Source organism: Equus przewalskii, chromosome 23, assembly GCF_037783145.1.
Source record: "Equus przewalskii isolate Varuska chromosome 23, EquPr2, whole genome shotgun sequence".
In the NCBI taxonomy this organism is placed as follows: Eukaryota; Metazoa; Chordata; class Mammalia; order Perissodactyla; family Equidae; genus Equus; species Equus przewalskii.
Window position 1 is genome coordinate 26,014,067 of NC_091853.1, and position 12,947 is coordinate 26,027,013.

The 12,947-nt window shown below is 43.9% G+C and overlaps 1 long non-coding RNA gene across 1 annotated transcript; it reads left to right on the top strand.

Moving 5' to 3' along the window:
• Nucleotides 1–406: 406 nt before the first annotated feature.
• LOC139078844 (uncharacterized) lies at nt 407–5,812 on the top strand. The gene is made up of 2 exons (XR_011531995.1): nt 407–613; nt 3,163–5,812. It is a non-coding gene; the product is annotated as an uncharacterized lncRNA (long non-coding RNA).
• Nucleotides 5,813–12,947: the final 7,135 nt, after the last annotated feature.

Here is a 12,947-nt window from a genome sequence, read left to right on the forward strand (position 1 = left end):
GGAGAATGTCTACTCATGCTAGACACACACGCCCACCTGCTTGCTCCTTTTCTGCTTTCAGAAAAGACGAGTGTTTCCCTCGCATTGGCCGAACCGTCGCTCAGTCCTCTAACTCTGCACACATTACTGTGTCTTGTCATATTAACAGGGTTATAAATATGGCTGGTAGGAGTTTGAAGTTCAGAACTGATGAGCATGATCAGCAAAGTACTGGAATAAACATGCTTATTATTGAAGCCCGGAGAGGGACGCAATGACATGCAGAGAGAGCCCACACGTGTCATTTTCGCCTTCCTTTCCTAATCTTATCTACCTCTAATTCATGCCACAGGAAAAATGGATGGGGAGCTGCTTGCTATTTTTGACGAGTTTTCTCTTTAAGAATTCTTCCCCTACCTACTGCTTCAATGAGAGTGACCCCAGTGTCCTCAGAGCCACTCACACCAGGCCAGGCCAGCTACAAAGACAAAACCAACACCCAGGGCCCAGGAGAGATGGAGTCTCCAGCCTTAACAGAAATAAGAAATTGGCACTCATCAAGTCAGCCAGCAGGCCTAGGAGGGCTCCACACACTCAGCCTCTCCCAGCATCTCAGTGACTGAAGGAGACATTGGTAAGTGAAAATTTGTAGATAAAAAGAATTATGGAAAACAATGCTTTCATATTTATTTGCATGACTACTTTAGAGGGTCTTTCTGAAATGGTCATCTCTGTCTGGCTCTAGTGTTTTAAAATGGATACATTTCCTAAGGTCAGGTGCCCGTTCTTATGTGGGAAATTTTAGCCAAACATTTTAAGATTATTTGCTACTCAAGACAAGATTGCATAAATATTCATAAAAGGCCTAACAATAATCACAGTGACAGCTAACTACCAAGGACCATTGAAAAATACCTGGTGGTATTCTGAGCTCCTTAGAGAAGCTGATTCATTTAACCCTCACAGGAGTATGTACATTATGCAGGTGAGGAAACTGAGGCAATGGAAGAGATTAACAACGTGCATGTAAGAGGCAGAGAAAGGATTCTAACCCCGGCAGCCTGACCCTGGAGCCCAGACACTTAGCCAGGATCCTGCTACTTCTTATGTTAACTTCCATCAAGATTCTATTATAAACAAGCTTAGTATATCAACAGAATCAAATAACGTGAGGGCCCTTCTAAAGTAACTCGTCCAACTGCCTCTCTCTCAAATGCCTAATAAATGGGCAAATAACAGCTATGTATAGATCCAGCAAGGTGTAGGGAGGCCTGTGAATTGTGGAATATGAGAACAGCCTAAAACTGTTTTTTAAAAACATTTTGCTTTAAAAAACGTCCTTAGACCAAATTCTGCCAGCTGGCTGCCAATATGGGAGCCCTGGTTCTAGTCCAAAATTTTACAGACAGTGAAACTGTAGCCCAGAGAGGCAAAGTGGTTTGCCCAAGATCACACACAAATAGCAAGAGAAGCAAGGCAAGAATTCAAGGCTCATGGTCCAGCACCTTTTGGCCTGTACCACACCAAAATCATCCTCCACTCTCTACTTCCCCATCCCCCGCCCTCCCCCACCCAGTTCCCATCTCTCCTGTGCACAAGCAATAAAGCTTTTATTCTATTTACAAAGTAAATAGAGCTGAGATACAGATTACTCTCAAGCATCGGAGCTTTTATCCAATATAAACAGAATCAGGATAACTTGTTCCCTCTCACTCCTCTCTTGGACTAACACGCAGGCTCGGCGCCAGCCCTGGCATAATTAGCAGAAGGCAAATAGAACTCAGGCATCCTGACCAAACTGGGGGGCACTGTACGCATCCCATACAAGCAGGGAGGTGTATGTAAAGTCTCCTCCTTCCTCCTCTACCCACCGCCCCTCCGGCGGAAATAAAGACAGGACTGCTACACACGAGGTACATCACGGAGGAAAGAGCTGTGGACCTGGAGTCAGTTGGGAGATGTGGGTTCTCTCATAGCCTTCCTGAGTCTCAGTTAACTTATTTGCAGTGATGTGAGGATTAAATGAGTTAATAGAAAATAAAGATTGAAATATGGTACATTATCTAGGTCCTTATTCTGTGCTTCTGAGAGTTCGCAATCTAATCAAAGAGAAACACACACACACACACACACAGACAAACACACACATTACAATCTCTTATATGCTCATATCTATGAAAAATTACACACATGGTTGGGAAGTTACATTTTTATAACATTAGAGCTGCCATTATTCAAAAGACTCTTTTTTTAGAACTAGCTCATCCCGGAGAATGATATTAGGAGCTCTAGGAAATTCAGTATAACTTTGACAGTAGCAAATCTTAATTTTCTGGGTGTGAATTGATTTGATTTTTGGTAACAGCCAAAAGTCTTTCAAAGTTCTGGAGAAAAAAGTCAGAAAACAAGCCAGAGACAGTAGTTCTGGGTATGGGGAGGCAGGGTGGTGTAGTAAGAAGGGCTCAAGATTCTTTGTCAGAAGATCTGCATTGATTCTCTCCTCAGATGCTTACCAGTCCTGTGACTTTAGGCAAGTCCATGACCTCTTTCAGTCTCAGTTTTCTCATCTGTAAAATGGGAATGACAGCAATTCCTTCATAGGATTTTTATGGAGATCAAAAGATGATATATGTGAAAGTATTCTCTAGGTCATAAAGTCTAGATGGCAAAGAATACTAACATTGTAGAGCTCCCAAGGAGACAACTTTAAAGGGCCAAACTCATATCTATACAATTCATTCACTCACTCAGCCACTCAACAAATGTTCTTTGAGTACCTAGAAGTACCAAATTCTGTTAGATTCAGAGAATGCACGTACCCCTTTTCCTCTAAAAGCTTACGAAGGAACATGACTAGACACCTAACATTTCTTTTTCATTTATCTCATTACCTTATAGTTAGATCTGGCATAAACAAATGACGACTGCAGGGCAACTCTAGAAGCTCCCAAGTTTCTACAAAATGCTTTGAAATATAAAAGACGCTCCCAGAACGTGTGGCAAAAGAGAGCACGAACAAGTGGGTGGGCGAATGAGGACCACGGAGATGGTGGAATAAAGAGTGCAAGGGGAAAGTTTCAGGAAGGAAGAAAGGGCGTAACCGAGTTGGGAGTGTCCCCCACAGCTCGGGAGGAGCCCCCTTACCAAATGCCACTCACTTTCTTTTCTCTGTCCGTTCTCTAGTGCTGTAACCCAGATGGGAGTGGCCGTTTTCAAGAGGAGCACTGCACCATCTAGAGGAGTCGCCATTTTAAATTTCTCCTTTAGACCCTGTCTGATTTTATGTTAAAGATTTTTTTGCATCATGGACAGTGCATGTAGCACATATTTGCTGTGGCCTGGAGGAAGAGCAGGCAAGAGACTTGCATGACCTCAGTCATGTCAGTTTCCCCTTGGAGTCCATTTCCTCATCCATAAAGTAAAGGTCTTGAGCCAAGCGACCATCAAGGTCCATTTTGGCTCTAAGATTCTGTGATGCTCTGCTTATAGGATGGCAGCACGGTGACCTGAAGGAGTTAATTCATCTTGCAGAATATTTCAAACCTTGCATCAGCACAGGTGAGACACAGAATAGAAGGAGAATCACCCCCCACCCCCTTCCCAAGAAGACAAAGCTGCCCATCATTTGCCTTTAATCTGTTTTCTTAATTTTCTTCCTAAGGAAAGTCACAGTTCCAATCAGCCCTCTAATCAATGGCTGCACTACTCCTGCACAAATGAGCTAGATTTATTAAAGGAGTCCGCTCTTCGATGGAAATGGGCTCCCTGCTGGGGCTGCAAATACAGGCTAAGATTGACTGCTCCCAGAATAGGCAAAGATGTAAAGAAAATGAGAGGAGGCAAGTGATGGGGAAGAAGGCACCCAAGGCCTCTATACGACCACCCCACCACCATGACCATGAATGGATGGTCACTGGTGACAACCTGGATGTTTGCATCTCATTCAGTCTGATCTTGGGCACAGTAACCAGTAGCGATTCATGAGTAAACATCGTCTGTCACTTCTCTAAATGCGCTAAGAAAAGAAGCTCACCGAAAAGAAGCTCACGGAGAACATAGTAAAGGAGAGGCTCTTCCTGGGGAGAACCTCACAGAAACCAAGAGCTTATAGGCTGTCAGAGTTGGAAAGAAACTTTGATGATGATGGACAGCCACGAACTGAGGGGATATTCTGTGAAGGGACCCCAATATTTCTGACTCATGGATGGCCAGAAGCAGAAGAAATTAATATTTCAAGACTGTAAGAAATTATTCATATTAGATAAAAATTAAATATTTGCATATCCATATTTGGGGGCTGAGAGCTCCTTGTTAATAGGAAGTGGACACTTTGTTATATACAGAAGAAGCCGATGGAGAAAATTGGGACCAAAAAAACTTAATCTGTCCCACAAAATGTCAAGCTCTGCCTTCATTGTGGGTAAATTTGTATTTCTGGAAATTATGGTTATGTTTCTGGGGAGGGGGTGCTGATGGGGACACTGATTTCTTGTTAGTTTCCCCCTGAAACCTCAGAGAAATCTCAGTAGCCTGGATCTCAGTGCAGAATATGAACAAAGCCATTTGTGTGGTAGGCAGGTGTCTGGACCCCATAACATGATGGGAGATGAGACAGAGAGAGAGAGAGAGTGCCAAGATGAAAGTCCTGTGCTATAAATAATAGAAGCCAAATTGCTTAGTATACTCTTTTAAAAATTTCTATTCTCAGTTATAATTTCCTTCTGTTACCCTCAAACCTTAGTTTTGTTCAACATGTCAGCCTGAGAGAGAGCAATCTGGAAAAACAAACCAGTTACAAGATGGTGAGAAGAAACAACGTAGCAAAGATCCAGAGCAAAATAGACATGAAGATGATGAGGTTCAAGCAGGAAGGATTTGTGGAATGTGTAAACAGTCCTCAGACAAACCTCCCTTCCAAACCGTGGGACCCTGGAAGAAGGCTTGACTTTCTATGGTTAGATGGAAAAGGGGGTTGGAGCTGATTCTGAATAATAAAGGGAAGGATGGAGAACCTCTGAAGGCTGGAGAACTCAGGGTCATCTGGATTCTCTAAGGAACAAAATGCAGAGGAAGACATTAAGTGATGTGCCCAGGGTCACACAGCTAGTTAGTGACAGAGACAATTTCAGACAGAGACTTTGAGATTCTTAATCTTGAGTTCTAGACCCACATAGACCCACCACATCTCTCCCCACCTTGCAAAGCCCAGCCAAGCTTTTAAGTGACTGGCGCTTACTACCCAGAGAGGGAGAGCAGGAGAAAGAGGGCAGAGAGGAGAGGGTCGGGTGGGAGGCGGAGGAGGGGATTCATTCAGTGTTCAAGAGAAGTATCCTTTCTAGACTTATTCTGGTTGCTCACTTTTTTTGAGCTGGTTCTGCTTTTTGAGACTTGCAGCCTGTTGAGAGTTAAAAGATGAGTTAATCCGCTTGTTTTTACAGATGAGAAAAGCTGCCCAGAGAGTGGAAGTGGCTTGCCTAAAATTATTAACAACTAAGAGTGAAAGTGTGTTTGGAAGAAGAGAACAAAAGCAGCAAAGACAAAGTGCGGAGGGAAAAGAAAGAAAAAGAATTATCCCAGTAAGGCTGCAGCTGGACTCCAGGGAGTAGGTTTGGGATTAACCCTTGGATGTCTTCCCTAACTATGCCAGCTCCCTTACTCTTCCCTTCCTTGGGTCTTGAAAATAACCATGCTGTCCTGATTTACCTCGTGTGAGTGTTGTTGTGGGAACTGGATTCCAGGGCGTGCCCCATACCACATGCTTTTCTTCTATCAAACACCTCACACAACTCGGAATACGCAGTTCATGCTCAATAAACATCTGCTTGTTGATTAATCTTTGAGAAAACCAGTAAACTTCTCATGGTGCAAAGTCTTAAATTATAGAGGGAAAAAATTTCAGGTGGGAAAATGAGACTCGGTTTTCCGCTCTGAAAAATGACGAGAGAGAGATTCGACGGCATCTTGCCATTCCTTCTTCTCTGAGATGTGTCAGTCTGTGAGCAAAATTTAACTATTGACAGACCACAGTTTGCACAGGACTGTCTTACGCGGTGAGGCTCTCTCCCTTTCTCTGCCATCCACTCCTCTGTCACCCCATACACAACCTTACAAAAGCCTTGCCATGTAGAGGGCTCAGATGTGACCAAAGCCTTGAAGGACTCCAGCAGTGACACGGGCAGAAATTTGCCCGGGACCTGGGAAGGGGGAGTGTTTTTTACAGCCTTTATATTTGTTTTGTTTCAATTGAAACTCTGAGTCTGAACATGAGGAATGGCAGTTCTGAGTGCATTTGCAGTTGTACGGAGTTCCCTTTGCCTGCTGGGATGGGGAACAGTCAGAGTTTGGGCTAGAAGTTGGTGATAGTTGCAACCGGAAGACATTTCTCAGGCAGGTGAGTATGTGGAGGAATTGTCAGTTGCTCACTCTCCCCAACATCTCCTTCCCCAAATCTACCCGCCTATTTCCCTCTTTGCGTCTGTGTGTCATTAAAATTTTACCCATAATATAAAATGTCACCCCGAAGTCCAAAGGTAACTACAGGAGCTATCAAACTATGTGTGGAAAGCTTGAATTTTCAAGCTGTCTCCTCTCCTCACTGCAAAACATTTTGTGGAGTTGTAGGGAGGAGGCGGGGACCCACTCAGACACTCTTCGTCATCCACTGGGAGATGGTGACAAAAGATTGGAGAGGAGCAAGGACGTTCCTGCCTAAAATACCCATTACAAAGCTTTTTGCCTGACATTATGCAGCCACTTAACCTTTCCACTTGAAAAGCAGATTCTAAATTTATTTTTTGTCAAGCCAGGTCACAGCTCCAAAGCCTTACCAAGAGAGGAGCCACATGCAGCATCCATCCTTTCATTCGGGCAAATTTAGGCAGAGCTGAAGACGGGTTTCTCTCTGTTCCCATCCTCTGACCTTCACTTCTGAAAGCCACTTGCTTTCAAGGTGAACAAGTCTTGTCTCGGAACCAATTAAATATACATACCACAGTGACTGGAGTGTGCTCGAAAGGATGTGCAAGGGGAGTACCAAGAAAGAGGAAGCCTTTCAGAATGAATTATTGATCAAGATTTCTCTCATACGCATAGATATGTCCAAGGGTCTGGCGTTCCCAGCCAGGGGGAGATTGCATCCTGTGCGGTCTTTGCAGGGTTAAGAAAGATAACCTCTTTGCTCTAAACTCTTTATTTGGTAGATGGGAAATGCATTTACATCTCTGTTTTTCCTTTTGTTTAGTTCTTCAGGAAAGCCTGAATCAGCAGAATTTAGAAAGCTAACACATCTGACAGGCTTAGAGAAATGATGTGTGCCACTCGAAAAAATTAATTGAAAAAAAAACACTTTTCACTTATATAGCAGTTTTCATCCCAGTCTCTAAACAGGTTATGAGTATTAACTAAATGTTGTCATGCATCCCTTGTCACTATGGTTTCATTAACCCAAGTGGAAACCTCAGCTTTGATTACTGTTAGAGATGGAGAAACTGAGGCAGTCTGGAAGTGCAGTCACCGAGGATTTTAAGGGAACCATCGTCTCTTTACAGACCACTCCAATCTCATTCATCTCATCTGAACTTCTATGGAAATGACAAACTATCTATGGTTCCCATGAATCTTGGCAGCCTCATGCCCACTGGTTGCCATCTTCTAACCCAGCTGATTGAGCTGTCTCCTTGCAGGTCAACTGAGTGGCCATTACCAGAGTATTAGTTGTCTGTGGCTATGTAACCAACTACCCCAAATTTATAAGCTTAAACAAGACACTTTTACCGTATCACCATTTCTGTGGGCCGGGAGTCTGAGTGTGACTCAGCTGGGTCCTGCATTTAGGATCCTACATGATTGTGGTCAAGGTGTTGGCCAGGGCTGTGTTCTCACCTGGAAGCTCGGTGGAGGAAGAATTTGCTTCCCTGCTCACATGGTTTGGGCAGCATTCTGTTCCTCACAGCTGAGGGCAGTGCTGGCTGTCAGCAGTAGTTCCTAACGGCCACTCAGAGCTCCTTGCTCATGGGCTTTCTCAACATAACCACTTACTCATCAAGTCAGTAAGGAGAGCATTTAGAGTCTGTTATCAAGACAGTCTTATAGTCTTATAGGTTGTAACATAACACAATCTCATTATGTGCTTTGTGATTACAAAAAGGGGCATCCCATCACTTTTGCTGTAGTCTATTGGTTAGAAGGAAGTTGCTGGTCTCACCCACACTCAAAGGGAGGGAGTTACACAAAGGTGAGAATATCAGGATGCAGCGATCACAATCACGGGGAAGGAGGAGGGAGGAGGAAAGCCTCGTGGAATCGTCTGCCACACCCAGGAATCTGGAAGTAGAAATGCCTTCACACTCTTAGGCTTTGTGGTAGTCTTTCAAGAAAAAAAGATAAGGAGTTGGTCAGATTATTTGATATTATCTGTCTTGCAGAAAACAGGAGAACGCAGCAAAACGCTGAACCCATACAAATATGGGTGTTTAATAAAGATCTCAGGGAAGCCCCAGTAATTTAGCTCATTAATTGAAATATACAGGATTAATATACTCAACTAGCAGCCACAGTACTAAAATGGCCCCCTTTAGAGCCCCGTTTTTAGTCAAAAAAAAAGGAAGGATAAACAAGAGAAACTGATTTCAGTGTAGTAAAGATTTATTGCATGCCTATCTTTTGCTCCCGCCATCCTAAAAGTTGGGCATGAGACACGGCATGCTTTCAGACTGGTGCTGTGTTTCTCAAAGTGTGGTCCTCAGCGGGATCAGAGCCACCTGAAGCGTATGTGATGAAAGCCTAGTTTCAGGGTGACCTCTCAGAACTACTGAGTCAACTCTGGGTGCAGAACCCAGTTGTCTGCATTTTAACAAGAACCCCAGGGACTGTCCTTCACATTAAAGTTTGAGGGTGGAGCAGCACTTGGAAAGGTTAATAAGCATATGACTCAACAGAGGTCTTGTTAGAAAGCAGGTTCCAATTCAGCAGGTCTGGAGTGATTCTAAGAAGCTCCCAGATGATGTCATGGTTGCTGGTCCTCTGAGCACACTTTGAATAGTGAGAGTAGAAGATAAGAAAGACTGAAAGAGCCAAACAGAAAAATTCTCCCCATACCCAAAGTAACTGTGAATTATGGGATTTTAAGTAATTTAAATATTTTAAATGAAAATCTCTGAAAACTTCAGAGCCAGATGGGAACTGCCTTTTTCTGTGCACATGGTATATTGTGAATTTGGGAGGAAAGTGATATTTAGGCTTGGGGGAGAAGGGCTTGGGTCAAGAGAGTGATGCCCAGCGTGAAATTGTGACGTTATTGGGTACACAGTTAGAGAAATGAGAACACACAGAGGAGACAGCACGGGCTCAGGAGAGTATCTTGGTCAGAGGTAGCTGGAATAGCCTAGACAGAGTGATACCCTCCCTCTAGCAAGACCTAAGGGAGAGACAACACAGAGCGTGCCAGTATGGGATCTGCCAGAGGGAGGCAAAAAATAAAAAAGACAAAAAGGGGACAAGAGTTTTAATCGTTATAGATCAGAGTCAACCAGAACCTCTGACCAAATGCACAAAAGAGAATAGAGAGCAAATGAGACTTCCGAGAAGAAGCCAGAGGGTCGCCGGCACTTGGTAAGGGGGACGGCCACTGATTTAGTTTTCCACCAGAAGCTGACAGCAGTACATCTCAAAGGCAGAAGTTTGATTTGAGCTAGAGAGTGGGAGCAGGGAAATGCCTGGGAGGTCTAAGGTGGCTAATTCATGTTTTAAACCTGAGTTAAGCTAATTTAAGCCGGGGTGAAGTACCATTCTGGGAGGCTCGAGGCCGCATGATCTGGAGGAAAGACCAGAGAACTGGGAGTCAGAAGACCTGGCTTCTCCTTCTGGTTCTTTTATTCATTCATTACAAATTTATCAAGTGTCTACCAGATTCTAAGCCCTGCGCTAAGTTCTGGAAAACTTAAAATAATGAAAAGATAACACGGGCCAGCCTGGTGGAACAGCGGTTAAGTTTGCACATTCCGCTTCTGCAGCCCGGGGTTCGCTGGTTCAGATCCCATGCAGACATGGCACCGCTTGGCAAGCCATGCTGTGGCAGGCATCCCACATATAAAGTAGAGGAAGATGGGCACGGATGTTAGCTCAGGGCCAATCTTCCTCAGCAAAAAAGAGGAGGATTGGTGGTAGATGTTAGCTCAGGGCTAATCTTCCTCAAAATAAATAAATAAATAAATAACAAAAGTGATGTAATAACATTTTGAGTGATTTATTTGTGTTAAGTAACATTCTAAGTGGCTCATATTTATTGAGTACTTTAAATATTAGAACAATCTGTTGAGGTGGGGAGTACTGTTATGTCCATTTTTCAGATGTAGAAATGGAGGTAAAAAATAACAAGACAGGCTATTTCTGACAGAATGGAACTAATATTCTAACGGACATGCCTCCAATTAACAGAATAACTTTTGGTGACTTTCCTGTCTGTTTCCTCTTCTATAACCATGTCATAATAGCGAAAAATGTTGAGAGCTCGCTCTGAGTCAGACATATTATCTCTTTTAATCCTCACAATAACGTTGTGAGGTAATTACTATTATCGTTCCCATTTTGCAGATGAGGAAACTAAGATTCAGAGAAACTAAATAATTTTCCCAAGAGACCACATCCTATATTTTAAACCCAGGCAGTCTAACTTCAGACTAAAATATAACACAGCTGCAAATTAAGAGATTGGACTGAATCTCTGAGATCACATCTTTCTGGAAGGTTCTATTATGTTCCTATATGTTCCCTGAATCTCATGTAGTTTATGACCCAGATACTTTTGTATCTGAACCAGCTGTGTGCACTAACATACTACAAGGGGGAGGCTGAAGAAGGCCACAACCTAAGGGCAAGCTATGACAGGGAAAAAATCCTTTTGACATCCATGGGCAATGGCAATGACGAGCAAATTCAAGCCCTCCTTCCTATGGTTGATGGTACGAGATAGGCTGTGCTCCCATGTGGCCTCAGACCCAGCACTGCTTGGGGATGCTTTTGCAAGTTCATTTGCAGACCTCAAGGCACAAGGAATAAAATTGACTCTGCAAGTGTAGGAATTTGTTTCAGCACAGATCCAGAATGCAACCTTTCCTGATCGAGTTGAACAGGAAAGGATTTAAATAGAGGTCCTGAACTGAAAGGAGTACACATTAATCATGCTCATTCCTGGCGTCAGAAACAAATTCATTTTTCCTGTAAGGAGAGTTATCAAGCAGGAAATCAAGTCTGCAGGTGAGGGAGGTGGTGAGGTGCCTGAGCGAGATGACAGAGGTGCCCGGCAGATACTAGACGAAGTGCATCTCCAGACTCTGTGGAACTTCACACACAGAAAGGGTCTCCATAGATCACGTGCACCCTTTTGGCTTACATAATGGATGACCCAAAATTTAATGGATGCTCCAAAATTTGAGAGCTTCAACTTGTCCAGTCAAAGTGATTCATAGATTCTTCCAACAGACATTTAGTGAGTGCCTAATAAGCTCCAGGCCTAAGGAATTTAGCAGTGAACCAAATAAAAATTGCCCCTGCCTTTTTCAAGCTTGTTTTTTGATGTGGGAAATAATCAAAGAGCCTGATGAGCAGTGATAAACCAAAGGCAAACATGACAATTTTAGATGATGATAAATGTTCTGAAGGGTGCACACAGGATGATCTAATAGAGAGAGGCTGGAGATGGGACTACCTTAGACACAGTGGTCAGAGAAGGCCTCTATTATGAGGAGACACTGGATCTGAGACCTGAAGGATGAAAACAAATCCACGTAATGGGCAGAGAGAAGAGAGTGCTAGCAAGAGGGAAGAGCAAGCACAAAGGCCTCTGAAGCAGGAGCCAGCTTGGCCCGTTCAAGGACCTGACAGGAGGCTGCCATGGCTCGTGAGTAATGGGGAGCACATGGGATGAGATGTGAAAGAGGAAGCCAGGGCCAGGCAGGATCATCTGGGACACGTGCACCACACTAAGGAGGTAGCTTTTATTCTAAGAGCAAGTAAAGCTTTTTAAGCAGAGGAGCAACTTGATTTGCTTTATGAAAAAGACACTGCTACAGTGTGCAGAATGAATTATAAGGGTTCCAGAATGGTGGCCGGGAGACCAGTTAGAAAACTATTGCCAGTCATCCAAGTGGGAGATGATGCTGACTTGGATTAAGGTGGGGGCAGGGGAGCTGGAAAAAAAGTGGATGGATTTAAGAGCTATTCTAGAGGTGGAACTGATAGGACTTGCTAATGGATTCGGTGTGGGGATGAGTAAAAGGGCATATTTGTGCCTTAGTATCACAATTTTTCTGTACTTGAAGCTCTTCTTCCTGAGTTCAGTTTGGTTTCACACAATAGAGATGTCCCCCTTGTGTGAAGCACAATTAACCAGTCTGGGTTTCTCCTGCTCTTCTCTCATCTTGATGACCATGTCCAAAAGCAGACCACAGGAGGGAGGAGAGAGAGCCAAGGGCCCGGATGACCCACCACCTGGACCTGCAGCCTCCTAGCATAATCAGCTCTGGGTTGGCTTTGCCAACAGAGTAGCACCTGGAGGAAGCCAACCAGGCAAAGTGTTGGGCACAGAACATTGCAAGATGGCCTTGCCCGCCATTTCAGATTTACCTCACCGCATCAATGAGGAATGAGCAATGAAATCAGGATGAGCACATGCTCTGTGTGTGTGTGTGTGTGTGTGTGTGTGTGTGTGTGTGTGTACGTGTTTAGGGAAGCTGGGGTTAAAGCTTGAAAGCGTGGAAAGCAGAAGCAGCCTTGCTGTTGCCTTTAGATAGAAAGGGTACTTCTTAGCTGCCTTAAATCAACAGGAAGAAAAAGAACTACATCTGAATTGTAGATGTTTCTGAACTTGTCAGAATTTGTCTTTGATTTGCAGCACAGCTCAGGGGGTGGGGGGGGGGGGGTAAAAATTTGACCAAGACATTATTCCATAACTCAAGTTCACTCCTTCCCCA